Below are 21,866 nucleotides of genomic sequence, written 5' to 3'. Positions count from 1 at the left end.
AAACTTCCAGTCCCGAGGAATGTCACAGAAGGCCCTTTGTTTTCTGGCTTCTGTCTGCCTGATCCTTTGGCCAAGTCCAAGGGCCACCTGCCCTGCGAGGCCCTCCTGCACCACTCGTCCCTGTCCCCACAGACCTGGATCTTCCCCTCGTAACTCCTGCCCTGCCAGCACTAACCTCAGCCCCAGCTCTTAGCAGTCATGCTGTATTTGTTCATTTTCTGGTATTTTTCCCACTTAGACTCAGGGAACCTTGAGGGTAGGGGTTTGGCTTGTCTTTTCTCCCTAACACGGCAGCTCTGAGCCTGGTAGTTAGTCAACATTTACTGCGTCAGTTAAGACAGACTTTTACTGGCCTGTTTCCTTCAGAGACCTGGCTCCCCGACTTTTGTCGGGAGAGATGATAAACCTTGATTCTCCATGGGGTGTTGACAGCTCCCCACAGGTATGTCCCCAGGTGACAATGATAAGACCCGTCTTTTTAGCCAGTGTTTATCAAGCACGTTCTGTATGCCCAAGAGCACATACGTCATCTGATCTTCATGACACCCTTTCAAAGAAGCTTCTCTTCAAGTAAACTTGAGCCAACTCTCTCTGGAAGAGGGGGCAGCCTTCACTGTGAGCAATGAGATCCAAATACTAAAGGCTTCCAGGTCCTTTCTCGCAGGCCTTGACACCCAAAGCAGGATGTTCTTTTCTTTCTTTTTCTTTCTTTTTCGGGCCTCACCCACGGAAGTTCCCAGGCTCAGGGTTGAATCAGAACTGCAATTGCTGGCCACGCCACAGCCACAGCCATGTGGGATCTGAGCCACATCTTCCGCCGACACCCCAGCTCATGGCAACGCTGTGACCTAGGCTGCAGCTGGTGGCAACACCAGATCCCTAACCCATGGAGTGAGGTCAGGGAACAAACCCACATCCTCGTAGATGCTAGGTTGGGTTCTTAACCCGCTGAGCCACAATGGGAATTCCAAAGGATTTTTTTAAGATGCTCGATTGCATAGCAAAATTTCAGTGCAAATGGTGAGGCAAGTAAACCTCCTTTCCCTCTCTCTTCATCTGATAACGCAGGGAGGAACTGCTTTTACCAACCGCTCTGTTCACTGGGCTGCTATAAGTTCCCTGGGGACCGTGCAGCAAGGGGTGGGGTGGGGTGGGGGTGGGGGTGGGGGCTGGGTCCCCAGGGGCTTTTTTTCCCCTGCCACTTCTTGGATATGGAAACCGAGATCTGGAAAAATTTCTGCGACTTTGTCAGGTCATAAGAAAAGTCAATGAGTGAACCAGACTCTATGTTGCTTTTCCTTTGGTGTCTAGATAGACAGAATTTTAAAATCACTCCTCACTCTCAGTACTATTGGGGCTTTGTAGTTGTTCTTGGCTTTGAAAACTGGTAAGAGAAGAATGACGACTTGGCTGTTTTTTGAGTCAATGCACTTGACAGCCTTTCCTTGTGCTGCTGTGTCCTCAGGACTGACTTTGCAATTCCTTCTGAATTGTGCTGCACTGTAGGATCCACCAAGGGGAACCTGGCCTTTTGGAGGGGGGGAGAGAAGATTAAAGAAGCCTAGAAATGCAACAAGCCTGTCACCGGGCTTAGAGGACCTCTGTCTTGGACTGAAATAGCTGTGTCTGCAGCCCTTGAGAATCTTTCCCATTTCATTGTAGTGCTCAGATCCACACTGTGGAGGAAATAAGATGTAAATGGAGAGATGACAAAGTCTCCACCTGAGCTTCCCTGAGTCTGGGGAAGGAGATGAAGGGCAAGTTCATTCCCCAGAGTCTGGAATGGCCAAGGGTAGCCAAGGAGGTGTGCCTACTCACCCTTGGCCGCAGAGATTGTTAAGTCTGGCCTAAAATATTGGGAGTTGGTCACATTCCTTCCGTGATTTGGGTAGGCTGGTTGTGTGGCAGGCAGGTGTCATATACGTACATACATACACACACACACACACACACACACACACACACACATACACATATATATATATATATTTGTTAAGATATAGTTGATTCCACAGTGTTGTGTTAGTTTCGGGTGTACAGCAAAGTGACTCGGGATATATATAGTCTTCTCTTCTTTCCTGTTATAGGTCGTTATAAGATACTGAATATAGTTCCCTCTACAGGGACATGTCCTATTCTAATCCCTGGAATCTGGTTGGCTTGTTCAATAAGATCCTGCCATTTGCCTAACAAGAGTCTTGTTTCTCTGGACCCCGGTGTCCCCTTTGGTAAAATGAAGACAACCATAGTAGCTACTTTATGAAGCTGCATATGGATTAAACCAGACAGTGCATGTAAAGTCTATATAGCATTATATGTAGCACAGAGTTTTTATTCATTCAGCTCTTTTGAGAGCCTCAAAATAACAGTTGCTTCAAAAAGACGAAAGTTTATTTCTCTCTGACGTAAGGCCAGGGTAGAGGGCCCAGGAGGGTTATGGAAGTTGCAGAATGACTCAGCTTCCTTTACCTTGTTGCCCTTAATATGTGCCTTCTATTTCAAGGTCCAAGATGGCTGCTTTAGTTCCTGCCATCACTTCTGTATTCCAGCCAAGAAGGGGAAAAGGGAAGTGGAGGGTGTGGCCTGAAAGTTACCTACTGTCTTACTCCACTGGCTACAGCTTAGTCATATTATTCAAAAGTGAATTAGGGAAATTTTAGTCTTTAGCTGGGTACTTAACTAAAAACTCTGTTACTATGTAAAAAAGAGAGATTGAGTATTAGGGATCAGTTGGCGATTTCTGTTCAAGAGTGTTCAATAAATGTAGTTTTTACCACCACCGCCACCACCACCGTCATTACCGCAGTTGTCACAATCATTAGCATTTCTGCTCTTAACCTACAAGATCATCCTCCATGAACTCACTTCCTGATTTGCTCCTTCCCTTCCACTTAAGACCATCTAAGCTTGCACTTCTTTGTACTTCCATCGCAGCTTGTACTTTTTTCCATGGCACAATTTGTTCCATGTCCATGTTCTTCTGACACCTTATACCTAGAGGATGGCGCCACAACCACAGCCCTCCAATATCCCATGTGACAGAAAATGGATGCGAAAGCTGGTGAAGACACGGGCGCTTTAGGAATAGGGGAGACTCGATCATCAAGTCTTGATGCATTTGTCAGCTTAATTAAAATATTGCAGGAAGAGTTGATGAAAGGAAAAAAAGAGACTAACTGCCTTTAAATGTAGGTCAGGAATGTTTCCCTTTTCCACTGACTGGCTTGTGAGCCTGTCCTGAGGATGCCAAGAATCTCCATGGAGCTCTTCTCAAAGTTCTTAGTCTGGATATCTAGCCTCCTGACTCTCCTTTGGGGTTTCCACGGTATGATAGGCCCAACATCCTTGGCCCTGGAAGGATGTGGCAGTTGAGTTTCTTCTATTCCAGAGGCACTTGAAATAAAATGAAGGGATTTGTTCTATAGCCTCTTATTGATGATTTGAATGCTCTGCAAGAATCTTTCCTGGTGGAGATGGTTCATGGAGAAATCGCATAGATTTAGAATTTATTAAAGTGTTGAGGAAGCTAGATGCCACTTTCCTGCCATAAATCCCATGGAGGCTCTTTTCATGGAGCCCTAGCCAGCCTCCATGGTTTCCATTAGCCACATCTCACCTCCTTATCTGTCTTCTCCTTTCTCCTTTTAAAACTATGGTGTCAGAAAGTGACATTCTTCTAGGAAGAATTGTGCTAAGATTATAACCTTGCTTCTTTCTACCAAGTCACTTATCTTGAAAGATGAAGGACCATGGAGACGAGGGACTGGGAAATCCCCAGACAGAAGCATTGAAAGTCATTGTCCTTTTTTTTTTTCCCCCATCTCTCCCTCATCCTTTTCTCCTCTGAGTTGATGCTCCCTGAGAAATCGCTGGGCAATTTCTCTCCATTCTGTTCCTTCTGTTACGGTTCTAGTCAGACCTTCAGGATCCCCTGCCAGGACTGTTGCAGTCATGTTCTGGTTTCCCAGTTTCCTGCCTCTCCCCCATCCCGTGCATGTTCTCCCAGCGTGGATCTGGCCTGGGCATGTTTTTGGCAACAAATCGTCTCTTTTCTCCATTGCAGTCAATAGCATGGAGTCCGCCTTCCTTGGCATGGGCTCCAAGGCTAGGCCATTACTATGGTTGTCTGCTAACATATTAGTAACAAGCAGAATAGCAGCGTGGTAGAAGGTATTATTTATGATTCTCTTTTAGAGCTGAAGAAATGGCGCCTAGATAGCTTAAGTAACCTACCAAATGATACCCGCTAAAGGTAATGAAATCAGGATGGGTCTGCAGAATTGGCATGTGAGCATCACATGGTGTGTTTGACTCTTTTCTTTCTGGCTTTTCTCTGGCCACCTCCTTCCCTCATGCCCTGGCATCCAGCCCCACTAAGTGCCTTCCGTGCCCGTCTCATTGACTTGAACGGCAAGACCTGGGCATCGCCCACGTCGCTGTGTCTGTGCCTTTGCCTCTGCAGTCCCTTCTGCCAGGAGAGTCTTCCCTTGCTTTTTTGACTGCCAAAGGTGTCCTTCAGGGTCTAGGTCACAGCCCCCTCTGTGATGACCCCCCCCCCATGTAAATAAGCCAATGATGGCTGCTGTGGGTTGGCCCCAAGGTTTTTACTTCTTCACTGCGGGCTGAGATCTATGAGCTCAAAAATCCACCGGCATCAAACTCAAATTTTTACATATCCAGTTGCTTTAAAAATAGCCCAGACAAGCAGGTTTTTAGCCATTTAGTGTCTGTCTACCTGCTTTGCATACCCAGTGAAACTATACCCAACATCTGTTGGTCAGTGATAAGGTGGAGCTTTGTGGTTATAACACGCCAAGCTGCTACTGCCCTTAGGAGTTCTGTGACTCAGAGACTCTCCCTGCCTGCAGGTGAGTGACATTACTTGGACAAGTAAGCCTCCTTGGCATTGCTGCTGACACCCCACCACCACACCCCCGCCCCACCAAAGTTTGCTAGTTCTCTTATTTTTTTTATTTTTGGTCACACCTGTGGCATGGTGAAGTTCCCCTGACCAGGGTTTGAACCAGCGCCCCAGCAGTGACCTGATCTGCTGCAGTGGCAACTTTGGAGCCTTAACCAATTGCACCAGAGGAGAACTCCCTCCCTAGTTCTCCTTTCCTTTGAATGGTGGAGCTTGAGCCAAGCCTCTGGATGGTCTCCTGCTTCGAGGAAGTCCCTTCCCAATAAGCTCGGTCGTATATATTTTTTTTCTTTTCTTTCTTCTTTTATTTTTTGGTCTTTTTAGGGTTGCGCCTGTGGCATATGGAGGTTCCCAGGCTAGGAGTCGAATAGGAGCTGTAGCTGCCAGCCTACATTGGAGCCACAGCCACACAGGATCCAAGCTGTGTTTGCCACCTACACCACACCTCATGGCAGCACCAGATCCTTAACCCACTGAGTGAAGTCAGGGATTGAACCCACATCCTCATGGATGCTAGTTGGGTTCATTAACTGCTGAGCCATGATGGGAACTCCCTTTTTTTTTTTTTTTTCTTCATCAGCCCCCAATCACTGGGAGCCCTACACTCCCCAGCAGAGTTGATCACACTCATTTATGAGTTCCCATCATATGGTGACCCTGCCCCCTTTCTGTGCTCACCGCCTCCTGCCCCCATTGGCCTGCATCACAGACCGGAATCGAGGAAGTCGGGGAGCCCCAGGTTGAGAACTGAAAGCTTTATCTGCGAACATGATCGCACTTGCCCATCGTGACAGTTCCATTGGGTTTGCACTTTCTCGCCCTTCATCTTGGTGTCTGATGTGAAAGTGTCGATATTTTGTGAAATATTACGGGGTAGGTCTCACGAGTTTAATTTTCTCTGATTCAGAAAAAAATGACCGTTGGAAACACATTGGGTAGGGAGGTTGGCTAAAATTTAGAGCACTTTCATCGTCTTATTTTCATGGTTGGGTGTGTCCCGCCGACTCTTTCATCTGGATTTGCCAACCAAGACAGATTAAATAGAGAAATAAATGAGCAGGAGAGCTTTTGGCATTATGAACCGATTCTTAACACGTTTACTTTCCAATTGTGCTTAGGCTGGCGATATGAAGGCATTTCTTTTCCTTTCCTTCTTCTTCTTCCTCCCCTCCCTTCCCTCTTTGCTTCTTCATTCATTCTTTCTCTTCTTCTTCTTTTTTGCTTTTTAGGGCTGTACCCACAGCATATGGAAGTTCCCAGGCTGGGGATTAAATTGGAGCTGTCGCCTCTGGCCTACACCACAGCCACAGCAACGTGGCATCTGAGCCACGTCTGGTGCAGTCTACACCATAGCTCATGGCAATGCCGGATCCTTAACCCTCTGAGCGAGGCCAGGGATCGAACTCGCATCCTCATGGATCCTAGTTGGATTCGTTAACCACTGAGCCACAAAGGGAACTCCTGCTCCTTCTTTTTTGATTTTAATTATGCAGCAGTTTTTTTTTTTCTTCTTCTAGTTTTACAAAGAAATCATTGACATACATTATTAAGTTTAAGGCATACAGAAGGATGGTTTGATTTTACATATATTGTGAAGTGATTATCACAACTGGTTTCGTTAATATCCATCATCTCATGTAGGTGAAAAGAAGTTCTCCCTGTGATGAGAACTCTTAGGGTCTGTTCTTTTAAGAGCTTTCCCGTGTCACACAGCAGTGTTAACTGCAGTCGTGTTACACCCCTAGTACTTATTTATAAGTGCAAGCTCATACCTTTTGACCACCTTCCTCCAACCACTCCCAACCCAACCACCCCAGGCATTTCTTGGGAATGAAATAAAAATGTGCCCTCCTCCCAGTCCTTTAAGTGGGATTAAAGTCATCCCATAATACAAAGAAGGTCTTGGGTTAGTTCAAGATGCTCTTAAACAAAACAAAACAACCAAAAAACACCCTAGGGCCCTAAAATGTGGTTTTCTTGGCATTTGGTAGGATTCATTTGGAAGTAACTGACTTCTTCCCCCCCCCCCCGCAAAATTATTCATGTAATATCGATACCACGTCTTAAGTAAGTAAATAAACTTACTGAGCCAACCAACTTATTCAAAATTTGTGTGACAAGTTCGATGTCTTAGTTGAGAATGTTTTATTACGGAGGAAGAGGGCCAAGATGGGTATCAGGGGGTGCTGTCTTTGGTTCCCCTTTTCTTTGATGGTGTAATAGACGCCCCACGTGAAGACGTTGGCCCTGAAACAGTCTGTGGTTTCCCGAGCAATTCTCAAGATGGAGCTTCTTCCCTCTTCTTCCCTCCGAGTCAGGGAAATCGAGCAAGAACCTGTTTCTGACACTATTTTTCCAAGCGGCAGTTAGTCATTTGCCGATCATGGGTTCCTGTGTAGCAATTTCCATTTCACTGAACGTTTGGCTTAGCGCAGAGGGATTTTCACATTCGTTTGGATCACATGAGAAACAGGTACCCGAGGCTTGCAGGGTGGGTGGATTCCAGCAGATCCCATTAAAGATGTTGAGAGAAACTGTTACCATCCTAATACTTCCAGAAAGGAGGGATTCGGGGGTGATCCCGCCTTGGCTCTGTGTGGTTGCTGCCGTGCTCATCGCCCATCTGCCAGATTGAAAAATGGAATGAGTGTGTAGATTGATTTCTTGGGAGCTTTTGTTTTGATTATTTTTCATTTGCCTCCTGGTTTATTAAGCACCAGAACATACGGGCGAAGATTTTTTATGTTTGTATTATTAAGGAGTTCCATGATTCTTTGTTCACAGGAGCCGAGGTTGTGATTAAGCTGTCCCACCCTATCTTCATTAGGTAATTGAAGATGTGAATTCTACATTTATTATTATTTTTTTAAAGTAGCATTTGTTTCAAAACCTGACACATTTGCATTTCTGTAAAACCTCTTTCTGGGGCACAGATTCTGCCGAGGAGACTGCATCATCCTGGGTTGTAAAGTCACTCCTGGTGGGAGCTAGTTCTTGTCAGAAAGCTTGTCAACGTGAAAAGATGGCAAACTGTGCCTTCTGAGGGGGCCTTGCTGCTCTTTGGAGCCTGTGGGCTGTTACCGGCCAGGGGCTCTGAACTTGACCTCCCCCAAAGACTCCCTCCTCTTCCTGGACCTCAGGGTGGATTGGGGGAGCAATGGCAGAAGAATCTAAAATGAAGGCATCAGGGTCAGATGTGGTCCTCTGTCTGGGTGGCAATCCGCCTTTGGGTGTGTCTGCCCTCGGTGCTGCACGGGTCACCCCGCACTTGGGTCTTAACTGCCAACTGTCCCGGCACCATAGGGTCTTACTGTCCGGGTGTTCTAACCTGCTCATCCCAATGGGGTCTGCGTGTCCTTAAACCTCAGGGCCAGATCTCACACTGGCTCTTTGACTGCGCTGCATTCCAGAAGCCATGTGGAATGTTGCTTACCTCAAGGAGCATAAACCTTACATTGTGGGACCGAGGAGGCATTTGAAAATATCTGCTCCTCTCCTGTTGCCAAGGTGGCTCCATGTGCACTAAAATTAAATCCATATGGGTACACGGAGCAGATGGGGCACTTTGGGGAGGTTCGAAAGTACACAGCCTCATGTGTCTGTGATGATCTTTCTTTACCCAGAGGTACCCTCAGAGTTACGAATCAGGGTCTTATTGCCAAAACACAATCATGTAGTGGGTTATGGTGCTATAGGAAATGTAATTTATACGTATACATATGAAAGCAATCTTGGCTCTGGATTCAATGTTAACAATCAGATTCATTCTAGAATCCCACATAGAGTTAGATGGCGAAGGACAATCCTTTTTATTATAGGACATTCACTTTCCTTTATGGCATCTCTTAGTTCAGCTATTTTCAGGGGAAGGTCAGCAATATTTAGAGGGGATGTGCATTGGAAATGGGGGCAAGGCCATAATTTGATAAAGCACATCAATTCAATTTGTTATATATATAATACATATAATACCATGTATAATACAGAGAGTAAAGCTGGACAAGTCTCCTGGCCCAGTATGGACAAGACGGACTGGGAAAGCACCAAGGGACATAGGTTCAGAAAGGCTGAGAAATGGTAACTTGGCGTTCATGGAAAATGAACGTGGGGGAGTTCCCATTATGGCTCAGCAGGTTAAGGACCTGGCATTGTCTCTGTGAGGATGCGGGTTCGATCCCTGGCCTCGCTCCATGGGTGAAAGATCCAGCATGGCTTCAAGCTGTGGCATAAGTTAACAGATGCGGTTCGGATCCCGCATTGCTGTGGCATAGGCCGACAGCTGCGGCTCCAATTTGACCCCTAGCCTAGAAACTTCCATATGCAGCAGATGTGGCCATAAAAAAATTGCAATAAAAATAAAAAGAGAAAAATGATAGTGGGTGCTTTCTTAGATCCTTTTGGGGCCGATTAAGACCAATTTCATCTACTTTACATCTGGTGTTGGTGTCCATAAACCCAGGATGTAAAGCTTACGAGGCCAGTCTCTCCTTCATATAGAACTCTCTGTGAGTTGATGGCCTTTGTTGCCTGGTAAGGGTTCCTTCCTACGCAGAGTGTGGTCTGAGGACCAGTAGCACCAGCAGCACTGTTGTTAGGTGTTAGAAATGCAGCATCTCAGCCCTGGCCTGCCCACGCCACGTCCTTGTATAAACTGCTGCCCCTTTTCTCCACTGTCCTTCTCTGTTAGCGCTGTAGCCAGTGAGCCCAGTACCATGGTTTCCTGCTTGGAGTGCAAGGAGTCCAGGTTCAGGATCTCACAGCCGCCCTTATCTTGGCTCTGCTGCTCGGAAGTTATGTTTCTCTGCCTCACTTTCCTCGTCTGTAAAGTGGAGAGAACAGCCACAACTTCATAGGGATTTTTCAAGCTTTAGACGGGAGATGATTTGTAAAATACTCACCCAAGAGCTAGGCAGAGAGTACCTGGTGGTTCTTAGCGATGTAATGGTGCTCTTTATGTCCTGTTTCTCCTGCTGATGGGTTTTGAAAGAGGCTTCCGTCTGCTTTGTCTTTGTTTTCCTCTGTGCCCCTTCTCTCTGTGCCTGGAACCTGTCTGACGGGTGACAGAGCTAGTGTCTAGCACTAGCATCTCTAGCTGAAAATCCTTGACCTTTGGAAAGGTGAGTCAGAGGCAGCAGTCAAAACAGGAGCTCCTCGGGGGAGCATTCTTTTAGAAGCCTATTATGAGACAGCATCTTTGCTGTCAGTCAGGTTCGGGCAAGTCCACGACCGCGGTTTGGGGGCATAACCACGCGGCACACAGGTGTGCGGAACGAAAGGAGTAGTTGCTGAGAAGGGGCCGGTATCCATCACCGTGTCACTTTGGAATGAGATGGAAAATGAAAAACCCGAATCTATTCTATTTATTTATTATTTTTTAGGGCCACTCCTGCAGCACAGGGAAGTTCCCTGGCTCGGGGTTGAATTGGAGCTGTGGCAGCCGGTCTACACCACAGCCACAGCAACACGAGATCTGAGCTGCGCCTGCGACCTACACCACAGCTCACAGCAACACCGGATCCTTAACTCACTGAGGGAGGCCAGGGATTGAACCCGCATCCTCATGGATACTAGTTGGATTCATGACCTCTGAGCTGCGATGGGAACTCCTGAATCTATTTTAAATTGGCTTCAATGGCCCATCAACTTGGGAAGATGTTGTCTTGGATTGGAGTGTGGTCCTGAGACACATAAGCTCTAAAACAACAAATCCTAGGGTGCTGGGCTGGGGTTGACCGTGGACACAGCCGGTCAGGTGGGACTCTTTAACCACAGGCCTCCTGAGGGCCTTGCATTGAATTAGCACCACTTCCGCAGCAGTCACATGGGCTTCCGTCATGTTAGCGGGAATGAGGTCACGTATTACCTGGGTGAGCTCTGAGGTCTGATGATCCTGCTTGAAATCTTACCTCTGTCTTCTAGAAGCTGGATCACTGCCTCTCACTAAACCACGACACTCATTGGAGTTCCCGTCGTGGCTCAGTGGTTAACGAATCCGACTGGGAACCATGAGGTTGCAGGTTTGATCCCTGGCTTGCTCACTGGGTTAAGGATCCGGCGTTGCCGTGAGCTGTGGTGTAGATCACAGACACAGCTCAGATCCCGTGTTGCCGTGGCTCTGGCACAGGCTTGGCAGCTACAGCTCTGATTGGACCCCTAGCCTGGGAACCTCCATATGCTGTGGGTACAGCCCTAGAAAAGGAAAAAAGACAAAAAAAAATAAAATAAAATAAAAAATAAAGGAAAAACCATGACACTCACAAGAAAACTGTAGACGAATTTATGCTCTGCCTGGTCCCTGAGGTTTTGAATTGGCTGTTCAACAGATGTTTTAAAAAACCCATCTTTTTAAGTGTACTTTAACTTTTGGAATAGCTTTAGATTTAGAGGAAAGTTGGTACATTTAGTGAAGACAGTACAGAGTTCCCACAGACCCCAACCCAGTTCCTCCCCTTAACCTTTAAACTTAGTGTGGTACGTTTGTTACAACCGATGAACCCATGTCAGTGCATTAGTATTAACTAAAGTCGATATTTTATTTCAACTTCTAGTTTTTCCATTTTTAAAATGAAAGGGTAGTTGATTTATAACAATTTCCTTAGTTTTTACCTTATGTTCTTCTTCTGGTCCAGGATCCCCCTCATGAGACCACAGTATGTTTAGTTGTCACGTCTTCTTAGGCATGTAGCTGTGACAGTTTCTGAGACACCCCTTGTTTTGGGGATCTGGGTCCTTTCAAGGTGTATTGGTCTTGTGCAGACTATGCCTCAGTTGGCACTTGTTGGACGTTTTTCTCATGAATTGCCTGGGGTTTGGGGAGGAAGTCCACAGAGGTAAATTGCCACTGTTTGCGCATCACACCCAGGGTGTGTACTCTCACCTTACAGCAGAGGCCTTAACAGCTGTTGATTTTGACTTTGGTCACCTGGCTGAGCTCGTGTTCATCACGTTTCAATGTCAGGGGGTTGTCTCCCCTCACCTCCTTTCCATACCATGTTCTGTGGGAGGAGGTCATTATCTGTCGCCTATACTCAGGAGTACATTCAAGAGAAGTTGTGTGTTTTGCTTTTTAAAATGTTGTCCATACCTTTATTCAGCACTCGGGACATCCTACGTCTTATTCAAAGCCACCCTATTTCTTTTCGCCACTAGGTTTCCTTTACGGAAAGAACCATGGCTCCTTTGTATAAACATTATAGGTCAGTTGGCCAAATGCCTTGGCCTTTGGGGTGAGGTACCTGATATCCAGTCCACAGGCACGGTCAGTATTACAGTATCCCTCGCTGGGGAGCATTTATTGTCTGTGTTTTGAGGAGGGCTGATGTTGAGCGATGGAGGCCTAAGAAGCTCACAGTGATGACACCAAAGGCTCACATCGACACACACACACACCCCAGACACAGTCTTCGCATTGAACATATGCCAACTCTTAACCCCACAGGGCAGGTGCTATCCTTGTCCTCATTTTACAGATGGAGAAACTGAGGCACAGAGAATTGTAGCGCTCGGAGAAATCGTGCCCGAGGTTGTACAGCTCGTAAATTACAGAGCTGGGCAATGGGATTTGGAAGGCCAGTGGTTTTCTGTGGGACTGTTCCTTCCTGGTGCTTGTGCTAGCTGATAATTCCACACAGCCCTCTCTTTCTGCGATAGCAGAGGGTCCTTGATTCCTGGCTCAGCACCTGCCCACTGTCAGACCTTGGGCAGTGTGTGACCCTGGGCAAGTTACTTCCCTTCTCTGTCTATGCTTCTGTAAAATGTAGGTAATAATACTGGTACCTCCCTGTGAGGCTTTGATAAGATAATGCAGGCGAGGCCCCAAACCTAGCATTTATTACAAATACAACTGCCATAGTTTCTGAGTTAAAAGTAGAGGCACGCAGATGAAAAACGGTGTCAGTATAGGGACAAGATATGAACCGTTGATTTTTTTTTTTTTTTTTTTTGGCCCTGCCTGCAGCATGCAGAAGTTCCTGGGCCGGCTATCGAACCCATGCCACAGTAGTGACAACACCGGATCTATAACCTACTAGGCCACCGGGGAACTCCAAGATGAACTGATTAAAATAGGCAATATCTTCTAAGAGTTGGATGGCCACCCAGTGGAATTATAAGATGCTCGGAAGGAAGGTGGAAGAGCTCAGTTCGGTATGGGACTGAGAAGCCAGGACAATTCAGGACCTGTGCCCTTCAGGAGAGAGGCATCTAAAGACCCTCTCGTAGACCCCAGACTTGTCAGCCGAATAAGATGATATGTAGTAAAGCATAATCGGAAAAACTTGAGCTATCTTTTCCAACTCTTAATAGGGAAATACAGGAATAAAGGTCATCAATAACATTAATAAGTAAAACTTGCCATTATAGTGACCTGTGTTTTAAAATTTTATTGCAATTTAGGATCCATAAGAAGAAAATAGGTAGCATCTCAGATTTAGGGGACGTCACCATTTTTAAGCTAAGAGCCGTCGATTCCTAGACTTTTTAATTTTAGCTTTGCTTCTAGCCATAGCTCTGGCAGGCAGCTTTTTGGGGGAGAGCCGTATTTTTGCAAAGAAAGAATGGGAGGAAGAGAGTGTGTGTAAGAGAGAGAAACCTTACGCCATAAGGTTGGATGTCTGGGGACTGGAGGCCACTCTCCTTGCCTCCCTGACCCTCAACTGGGTGCTCCTGACTCAGATTTGGGCCTCGACAAAAAATCAGGAACAATTGACGACGTGTCAACATGTCAAGGACCTTTGGGGAAAGTCACACCTGGGTGAAAACACAGTGTTTGGTCTAGGGATGCCACGGCTTTATCCACTCTAATTACAAAGCTAATGAGACCAGAGATGAGGGCTGCAGAGGATCCGAGGTGAGCCAGGAACAAGTATGATACCCTAGAAGACATCATCCAGGAAACACGGTCTTATCTAATTGTGTGTGTGTGTGTGTGTGTGTGTGTGTGTGTTGGATGGGAGCAGTGGAATGGAACACAAACTTTGCCTCTTAAGATTTTGCTTCCTGAGTTAAGGTTAAGGTCAGGTCAGAAAAACTTTTTCATCTTGCCGCCTTTGGAGAGCAAAAGCAAAGAGCCAGTGGCAGAACTCGCAAATGCTTTTTAGAAGAGCCCACGTTCCTCAAGTATCCCACATACTAGCTGGTGAGAACAAGGATCAAAATGAGACACACATTTTTATTCCACAGAATGTGTTCAAAGTAAGAAAAGTCTCTGGGCTTATATCCAGCAGCTCTTTTTGGTTTTGTTTTGTATTAAACACACACACACAGAGTTAAAAAGTTTTCATCTGCCCGGTCATGCTGTCCTCCTTTGGTGATTAACTGGCAGTCTTTGCCTTTGCTCTGTTGATGCCAAAGTCCTTGGCTTTTTTTTTTTAAGGGCTGCGCTCTCAGCATATGGAGGTTCCCAAGCTGGGGGTCAAGTCAGAGCTACAGCCACCGGCCTACACCACAGCCACAGCAACGTGGGATCCGAGCAGCATCTGTGATCTACACCACAGCTCATGGCAATGCCGGATCCTTAACCCACTGAGCAAGGCCAGAGATGGAACCTGCGTCCCTCATGGATGCTCCTTGGGTTTGTTAACCAGAGCCACGACGGGAACTCCGATGCCAAAGTCCTTGAAGGTAACCTCCAGGAGTGGTGTCAACCTGTAGAGTGATTGATCACGTGACTGAGACACTCACATCTTCAATGACAAGCTGCCTTAATAGCCCTTTGGCGGGTTTCTTCTCAGGGTCTGCAAGACCTGTTCTATTCAAAGTGATCCATGCTCGGCTCGCCTGTAAGCTCCGAAGCAGAAATAATGGGAATGTTCTCTTTTCAGCTTTTTAAACTTTCTTGTCTGACATTTATGAAGCAGTTCTTTTAACTTTAAGAAAATCTTCGTGGAGTTCCCTTCATGGCTCAGTGGTTAACGAATCCGACTAGGAACCATGAGGTTGCAGGTTCGATCCCTGGCCTTGCTCAGTGGGTTAACGATCCGGCGTTGCCATGAGCTGTGGCGTAGGTTGCAGATGCAGCTCGGATCCCTCGTTGCTGTGGCTCTGGCATAGGCCGATGGGTACAGCTCCAGTTCGACCCCTAGCCTGGGAACCTCCATATGCCACGGGAGCAGCCCAAGAAAAGGCAAAAAGACCAAAAAAAAAAAGAAAATCTCCGTGGTGGCCCTGTGGATGTTCTGAAATAGAATTTTGGCCATTGTCTTTTCCTTTCGAATCCCCCGTTGAAGATGGGATATTTACTCAATGCATGTGCTCAACATTTGAGAGACACCCTCGCTCTTTGTACCACATCCTGTGGAAAATGGGAAAACAGCAGAGGAAAGAGCAGTGAAAGTTATTTCAGGACTGCTGACCAGAAGGGAAAGAAGTCTCTCAGGAGTCATGACCATCAGACGAACTGTTGTTAGACCTTAAGTAATCATGCAATGATACCATTTACTTTCTAGCAATTCTCATGTCCGTTATTCAGAATCTTGGATATGAAGGATCAAGTGGGGATTAATAAGTGATTTCACTTTTCCTTAACTGGAAGTAGAGACGTGTTTTAAAATGGCACTGCAGAGCATCTGAAGGATGCACACATTGGTCTTAGCAAGACTCCCCATGCAGGTGTCATGAAAACCAGCGTGGCGGGTCCTCAAGACTTTGATGTCGAATTACTCGTGCAATTCGCTTCTGGGTGAATTCACTTCAGACGATCTGAAAGCAGGGACTTGAACAGGTATTTGAACACCACTATTTATAACAGCATTATACATAATAGTGAAATATTTGGAAACAACCCAAATGTCCATTGAAAATGAATGGATAAACAAAATGTGGTGTATGTCGGAGTTCCTGTCATGGCGCAGTGGTTAACGAATCTGACTAGGAACCATGAGGTTGTGGGTTCGGTCCCTGCCCTTGCTCAGTGGGTGGATGCGCATGCATCCAACTCGCCAGGATAAGCACAGACCCTTTGGGGCGGACGCACAGAAACTGGTATCAGTGATGATATGAAACTGTCCAGGGCCAAGAAGCACAGTGTTCTAGCACACCGGCTGTGTTCTGTGAATACTTCTGACTAGACGGTGGTTGCCTAGGGTGGGTGGAGGGGAGGAGGGAAGAGGCATTTTCATCATGAGTATCCTTTCATTTCTTTGGGATCTTTGGGGGCTCTGTGGCTTCGTTACTTAGTCAAAAAATAGATTCACTCCTCAGATCCAGTGGCAGTCACGGTGGTCCAAGGAGCCGTAATTCCCAAGAGAACATTTTGGGGCCGGGGGCCGCCTTGCAGAAGGGTCGATAATGGCACTCAGCCTCTGGGAGGTCCCATGGACCAAGGTGGGCTGGACAGAGGAAGAGGACTCTGGGTCTGTTTCCAGGTTTATACATGAGTAGCGCAGGTGTTTTTGTCAATAGGTCACAGTTGCTGTGTTTTCATTGGTTCCTGGGTGGAGGGAGGGGCATCATGCTCTCTTCCCGCCTCTGATGCCTTTACCATTTTTCTGCCCAGGATTGTGGTCCTCACCCTCCTTCCTACGCTGGCATCAGCCTAGCCTTACAGGAAGTGTCAAACGAGGGAAATGAAGCCATTGGGTTGAATGCTGCCTGAGGTCCTTTGTCTGTCTGTAGCTTCATGAGACACACAGTGACAGTCACTAAAAGTCACCTGCTGCTTTTTACTCACCGCCACCTCCCGCCCCCACCCCTCCTTCCTCATCCTAGTGACGGAGTTCACTCACGTGGGCCAATTGTGGCTCTTTTTCCCCTTCGCTCACTCTGGGTACCAGTTAAGAGATGTGAAAAGAACTGATGCGTGTTCATAGGTAGGATTTCTGAAGAGACACTTCCTGATTCTCAAGACGATGTTGGCCAACTGGCCTCCGTGGGCTTTTGGCTCAGAAAGAGCAGCGTTACGGATATTGGAGGAAAGTACAAACTGTAGAGGCCGTGCCCCGTGTCAGCCTAGGAAAATGGACAGCTGGATGGGGATGGGGGAGCGGAGGGCATTTGTTCTGCTGCTGTAGAAATCCGAAGTTTGAGCTGAAACCATCAACAGTGGTGGTCAGAATCCTTCTGCCAAGATACCAAATTTGGTCCTTTTGTTTGTTTGTTTCTCAAAATAATAAAGGCATTGCCAACCTCCTCTGCATCACTAGAGTAAATTTCTGTGGAGTGGATGCTGGCCTTTTTGCAGCAGCTGTGTTGTTCAGAAGCCTGCCATCGTTTTGCCCTGTGGCTGAAAGATGGGGAGGTGCCGTTTGTTAGATCCGGCTACGCAGCATCCTTGTTCTGAGCAGTGGGAGGTGTTGTGAGGGGGGGCACACAGTCCTTCTTGCTTGCATCATCTCTTTGGAAAGCAGAAAGCCTCTGAGCCGGGGCCTAAATCCTGGTTGGGCATCCTTGCTGTTACCCTGCAGAGTGAAAGGAGAAAGGACCAAGGCGTGTTTTGTTACAAATTAGAAAAAAAAAATCAATTGATTGTGTTCTTAATGTCTCTGCCATGTTGTGCATTGAGGTTTGAAGACTATGAGCCAGTGGCCTCCTGAGGGTTGGGGCGGTCTGTCTCCTGGCTTTGCTGGACTCCCGTATTGTGACCTTGGAACCGATCCATCGTCTCAGCGTTCCTTTGCAGAGTTGCCCCAGGTTTCCTTCTTTGAATGAATGTGGACTGTGTTCCCATGAAGGGTGGAAGGAGAAAAAGCACCGTGAGTCAGGTTTTTGAGAATAGCAGTCCTTGTCTTCTGCTGGGCACACACTTGGTTGATTGAAAATCTAGAAACCCGGACTTAAATATAGAGCAAATGGATATTAAGGTACTTTTTTTTTTTTTTTTTTTTTTTAAGAGCCACACCCACAGCATATGGAGGTTCCTAGGCTAGGGATCAAATCAGATCTACAGCTGCCAGCCTGCGCCACGGCCACAGCAACGCAGAATCTGAGCTGTGTCTGTGACCTACACCACAGCTCACAGCAACGCTGGCTCCTTAACCCACTGAGTGAGGCCAGGGATCGAACCTGCAGCCTCATAGTTCCGAGTCAGATTCATTTCTGCTGAGCCATGACTGGAACTCCCCTCCTCCCTATTTTTTTTTTTTTTTTTTTTTGAGAGGGAAACTAATATTTATTGAATGAAAACTCTGTTCTAAATTTTTTTCTTTTTTCTTTTTTTTCCTGGGAGTTCCTCATGGAACCCAACTAGTATCCATGGGGATGCAAGTTCAGTCTGTGGCCTTGCTCAGTGGGTTAAGTATCTGGTGCTGCCATGAGCTGTGGTGTAGGTCGCAGATGTGGCTTGGATCCTGCATTGCTGTGGCTGTGGTGTAGGCTGGCAGTTGCAGGTCCCACTCGATCCCTAGCCTGGGAACGTTCATTTGCCACAGGTGCAGTCCTAAAAAGAAAAATAAATACATTTTTTCATAGTTCTCCCAAGATCTGGGGATGCCAATAATAGTAAGTAACATTAATGACAAACAAAACTAAATTTTTTGCACATAAAATGTACAGTTTGATTCCTTTCAACAGTGTTCTGAGGGTAGATGCTAGAACTCGGGACATGAAAACATACAAAGATTAAGTAACTCATTTGAGATTGTACTTGGTAAGTGACAGAATCAGGATTCGAACCCAGACATTCTGGCCCCAGAGCCCAAGCCTGCACTTACCCACTTCCCTAGGGATGAGGGTCCACTTGTGACCTGCCCAAGGTCATCAAACTCTAAGGGATCAGTTTTAGTTCTCATTATTTCAGATTGATCTGGAAAGCTTGGGGTTTTTTTGTTTTTTGTTTTTTGTCTTTTTAGGGCCGCATCCATGGCAAACCTGCGGCATATGGAGGTTCCCAGGCTAGGAGTTGAATCAGAGCTACAGCTGCCAGCCTACGCCACAGCCATAGCAATGCCAGATCCGAGCTGAGACTGCGACCTACACCACAGCTCACGGCAAGGCTGGATCCTTAACCCATTGAGCGAGGCCAGGGATCGAACCTGCATCCTCATGGTTCCTAGTCAGATTGGTTTCCGCTGAGCCATGATGGGAACTCCGAAAGCCTGGGTTGTGCTTCTGCACATGTTGACAAAAGGAATTGAAATGCTGCCCCAGAGAGGGGTGTGTGCAGCAGCTGGAAGTTTCTTTTTCCAGGGTGGAGAAAAGTTCCATCACCAATTTGGTCCAACCACTTCTCTCCTGGCTAAGAACAGAACAAAGCCAAAGAAAAAGTCCAGAGAGAAGTGGCAATAGGACCAGCTGTGTTCCCTTTGGGTAGCTGGCACTTGGTTGGGGAGTGAGCACAAACTTGCCATGACAAATCCAGCCCTAGGCTGCGCCTTCACTAACACAGCACCAGTTAGGCTTCGATTTCCCAACCAGACAGATGCCTTTCTTTGCAGATCAGGATTTCTGAAGCTGACATGTGTCATCGAGACACCAGAGCCTCCAAGTATTTTTTTCTATTTAAAAAACTACTGCTAATAAAGGACTCAAGTCTTTTGGCCACTCCAGCCAATACGAATGCTTTTTTCTCTTGCTGCGTCTAAAGGAGGATGGTTTGTGGTAAGGATGCCAGCGGAATTGTCTGTGATGAGGGAGTAAATGGAGCAGTCCAAATCATAAGATCTTCCCAAGCAGCAGGTACAGTAAAGGAATGCAGCCCCAGAAAAGGGGCTGTGTAGTTACAGGCAGATGGGCCAAGAAGATGAGCTGCTTGCCAAGTGGATTGGAGTCCAAGTCTTCAGGTTTTCAAGTAGGTAATTAGCACAGGAAGGAGCCAAATGCAGGCCTGCTGGCGCCTGGAACAGCACGATTTTCCATTCAGGTTGGATAAGTCTTAGAACAGAGATGGGTGCATCTCTGTTAACAAATGCTAGCACCTGATATTATGGCCAAGATGGGGGTGAGGGGGTCCAAGAAGAATGAGCAAACAGGATTTCTGAGTGACAAAACGTCTTGGGCCGAAAGAGGAATCTGTGCAGCCACGGCAGGTCATTAAGCAGTAGATTGCATGCCTTTGCTCCCATGTGCTAGCATCGCTGGTTCATGGTCGATCTGACACAGCAGAGGCTCTGGAATCAGAATGTTTGGGTTTATATTTCTGACTGCTCAAGCTGTGTGGCCTTGAGCATATTAGTTCATCTTGGGGGGTTTCAATTTTCCTATCTATAAAATGAGAATAGGGCTAGTAGCTACCTTGTGAATTTGCTTTGAGGATTAAATGATTTTCTTCCTGCATAAAAAGAAAAAACCTTTTACCCCTGCTTCCTGCTTTTGAACACAGTCTTGATGTCTGGAACCGTAGCAGCTCTCTTGTGCATGTGAGACGAGCATGAGGGGAAAGTTGATAATGCAAAGGATGGCTGGTAGGAGGGGTTGAACCACAGGGTCATTAATGACCCTGCTAGCTGCTAGACCGATGCCTCCCAGACTCTGGGCCCCCTCCGTGTAAGAATGAACCACTGATATTTGGGATTTCTATGCTTTGCAGCCAAATGTATCTTTTTTTTTTTTTTTTTTTTTTTTTGCTTTTTGGGACCAAACCTACGCCACAGCCACAGCAACACAGAATCTGAGCCACGCCTGCACCCTCCATCACAGCTCACGGCAACACTGGATCCTTCACCCACGGAGCGAGGCCAGGGCTCGAACCTGCATCCTCATGGGTACTAGTCGGATTCGTTTCCAGTGCGCCATAATGGGAACTCGCAAATGTATCTTAATTATACAAATTTATTGTGAGACTGTAAATTCATTGCAGATGGGGCAATGATATAATCACCTTTGAGTTCTCACAGGAGACGCTAACATAACGCCCTGCATACAGTAGGTACTCAGTGGTGTACGGGGAAGAGAGATGGTTGGGAAGAAGGGAAGGAGGCTGGTAGAAGTGATGTGCTGGGAAACTGTTAGCTCTCTGGGGGGAAGAGGTCCTGATTTGTAGCATCTGTCAGTTTCCACGGTGCAGATTTTCCCCTCACGGCTGACTTCGAGCTACCAATGCGATGGCACTGAACTCGGTGATAGGAGGAGACACACATGTTAGCGCTTGTGACCTGCTGTGAACCAGCCCCACGCCACTACTGGAGGAACAGAGGGGCAAAGGGAGGGAGGAAGAACAGGTAGAGGAAAGGTTCTAATAACATTACTACTAGTAATACTGATAAAAATAACACCTGGACTTCCTGTTATGGCTCAGTGATAACGAACCTGATTAGTATCCGTGGGGACCTGGGTTCGATCCCTGGCTCTGCTCAGTGGGTTAAAGATCTGGTGTTGCCGTGAGCTGTAGTGTAGGTTGCAGACATGGCTTGCATCTGGCGTGGCTCTGGCTATGGCGTAGGCCAGCGGCTGCAGCTCCAACTGACCGCTAGCCTGAGAACCTCCATATGCTACGGGCGTGGCCCTAAAAGAACAACAACAACCCCCCCTCACACACACACACACAAAAACCACCCACAAAGGACCTGAAAGTGGTTGAGGGTCGACTCTGTGCCAGGTTTGCTCCGAGTCCTTCCCATTCATCTCCTTCCTCCTCCTTGTCCTAAACCGGGTCCCATGGCCTTTTCTGGCTACAAGAGAGGAGAGAACAGAGGGCCGTGGACATGCTGTGAGTGGCCTAGACCATTCATGTGTCACTCCCTAGAGCCAAGCCCCTTGCCTCTCTGCACACAGGTGGGCATCTGCTGGCGATAAGAGCCAGCTCTCCAGCAGGCATCCAAGCGCAAGAGTGTCCCAAAGGGGACTGTTTTCTGAACAGGATGGGTTATTTTTCAAACCTCAAAACTGCCTTTTGGGTGACGTTAACCAGCCTTGTTATCATCAAAATTATGAAGTTTTCCCCTGCCTTCCTCCATCTCTGATTCCACTGCAGACATCATAAACTGACCTTGGCCTTCACAGTGGAACAGTTGGTTTCCTCAGCCGAACAGATACCAACCCCAGTGATACATGAGGTGGCAAGAAAGGAGATCAG

General features: G+C 47.0%; 1 protein-coding gene across 5 annotated transcripts in view; it reads left to right on the top strand.

Moving 5' to 3' along the window:
- CHST11 (carbohydrate sulfotransferase 11) overlaps window positions 1–21,866 on the top strand; it is a 280,346-nt gene that overhangs the window by 66,647 nt on the left and 191,833 nt on the right. Inside the window, exons 1-2 of one of the 5 annotated variants that reach the window (XM_021092629.1) lie at window positions 6,325–7,394; window positions 7,706–7,748. The exons of 3 other annotated variants lie outside the window; for them this stretch is intronic. The gene's annotated coding sequence lies outside the window, so the exon portion shown is untranslated. Of the gene's footprint in view, window positions 1–6,324; window positions 7,395–7,705; window positions 7,749–21,866 lie in introns of those variants that run through there. One more of the 5 variants, XM_021092631.1, reaches the window with a different exon arrangement.

Source organism: Sus scrofa, chromosome 5 (genome assembly GCF_000003025.6).
Source record: "Sus scrofa isolate TJ Tabasco breed Duroc chromosome 5, Sscrofa11.1, whole genome shotgun sequence".
NCBI classification, from domain to species: domain Eukaryota; kingdom Metazoa; phylum Chordata; class Mammalia; order Artiodactyla; family Suidae; genus Sus; species Sus scrofa.
Note: the sequence above shows the minus strand (reverse complement) of the source record. Positions and strands in the feature narration are given on the sequence as shown.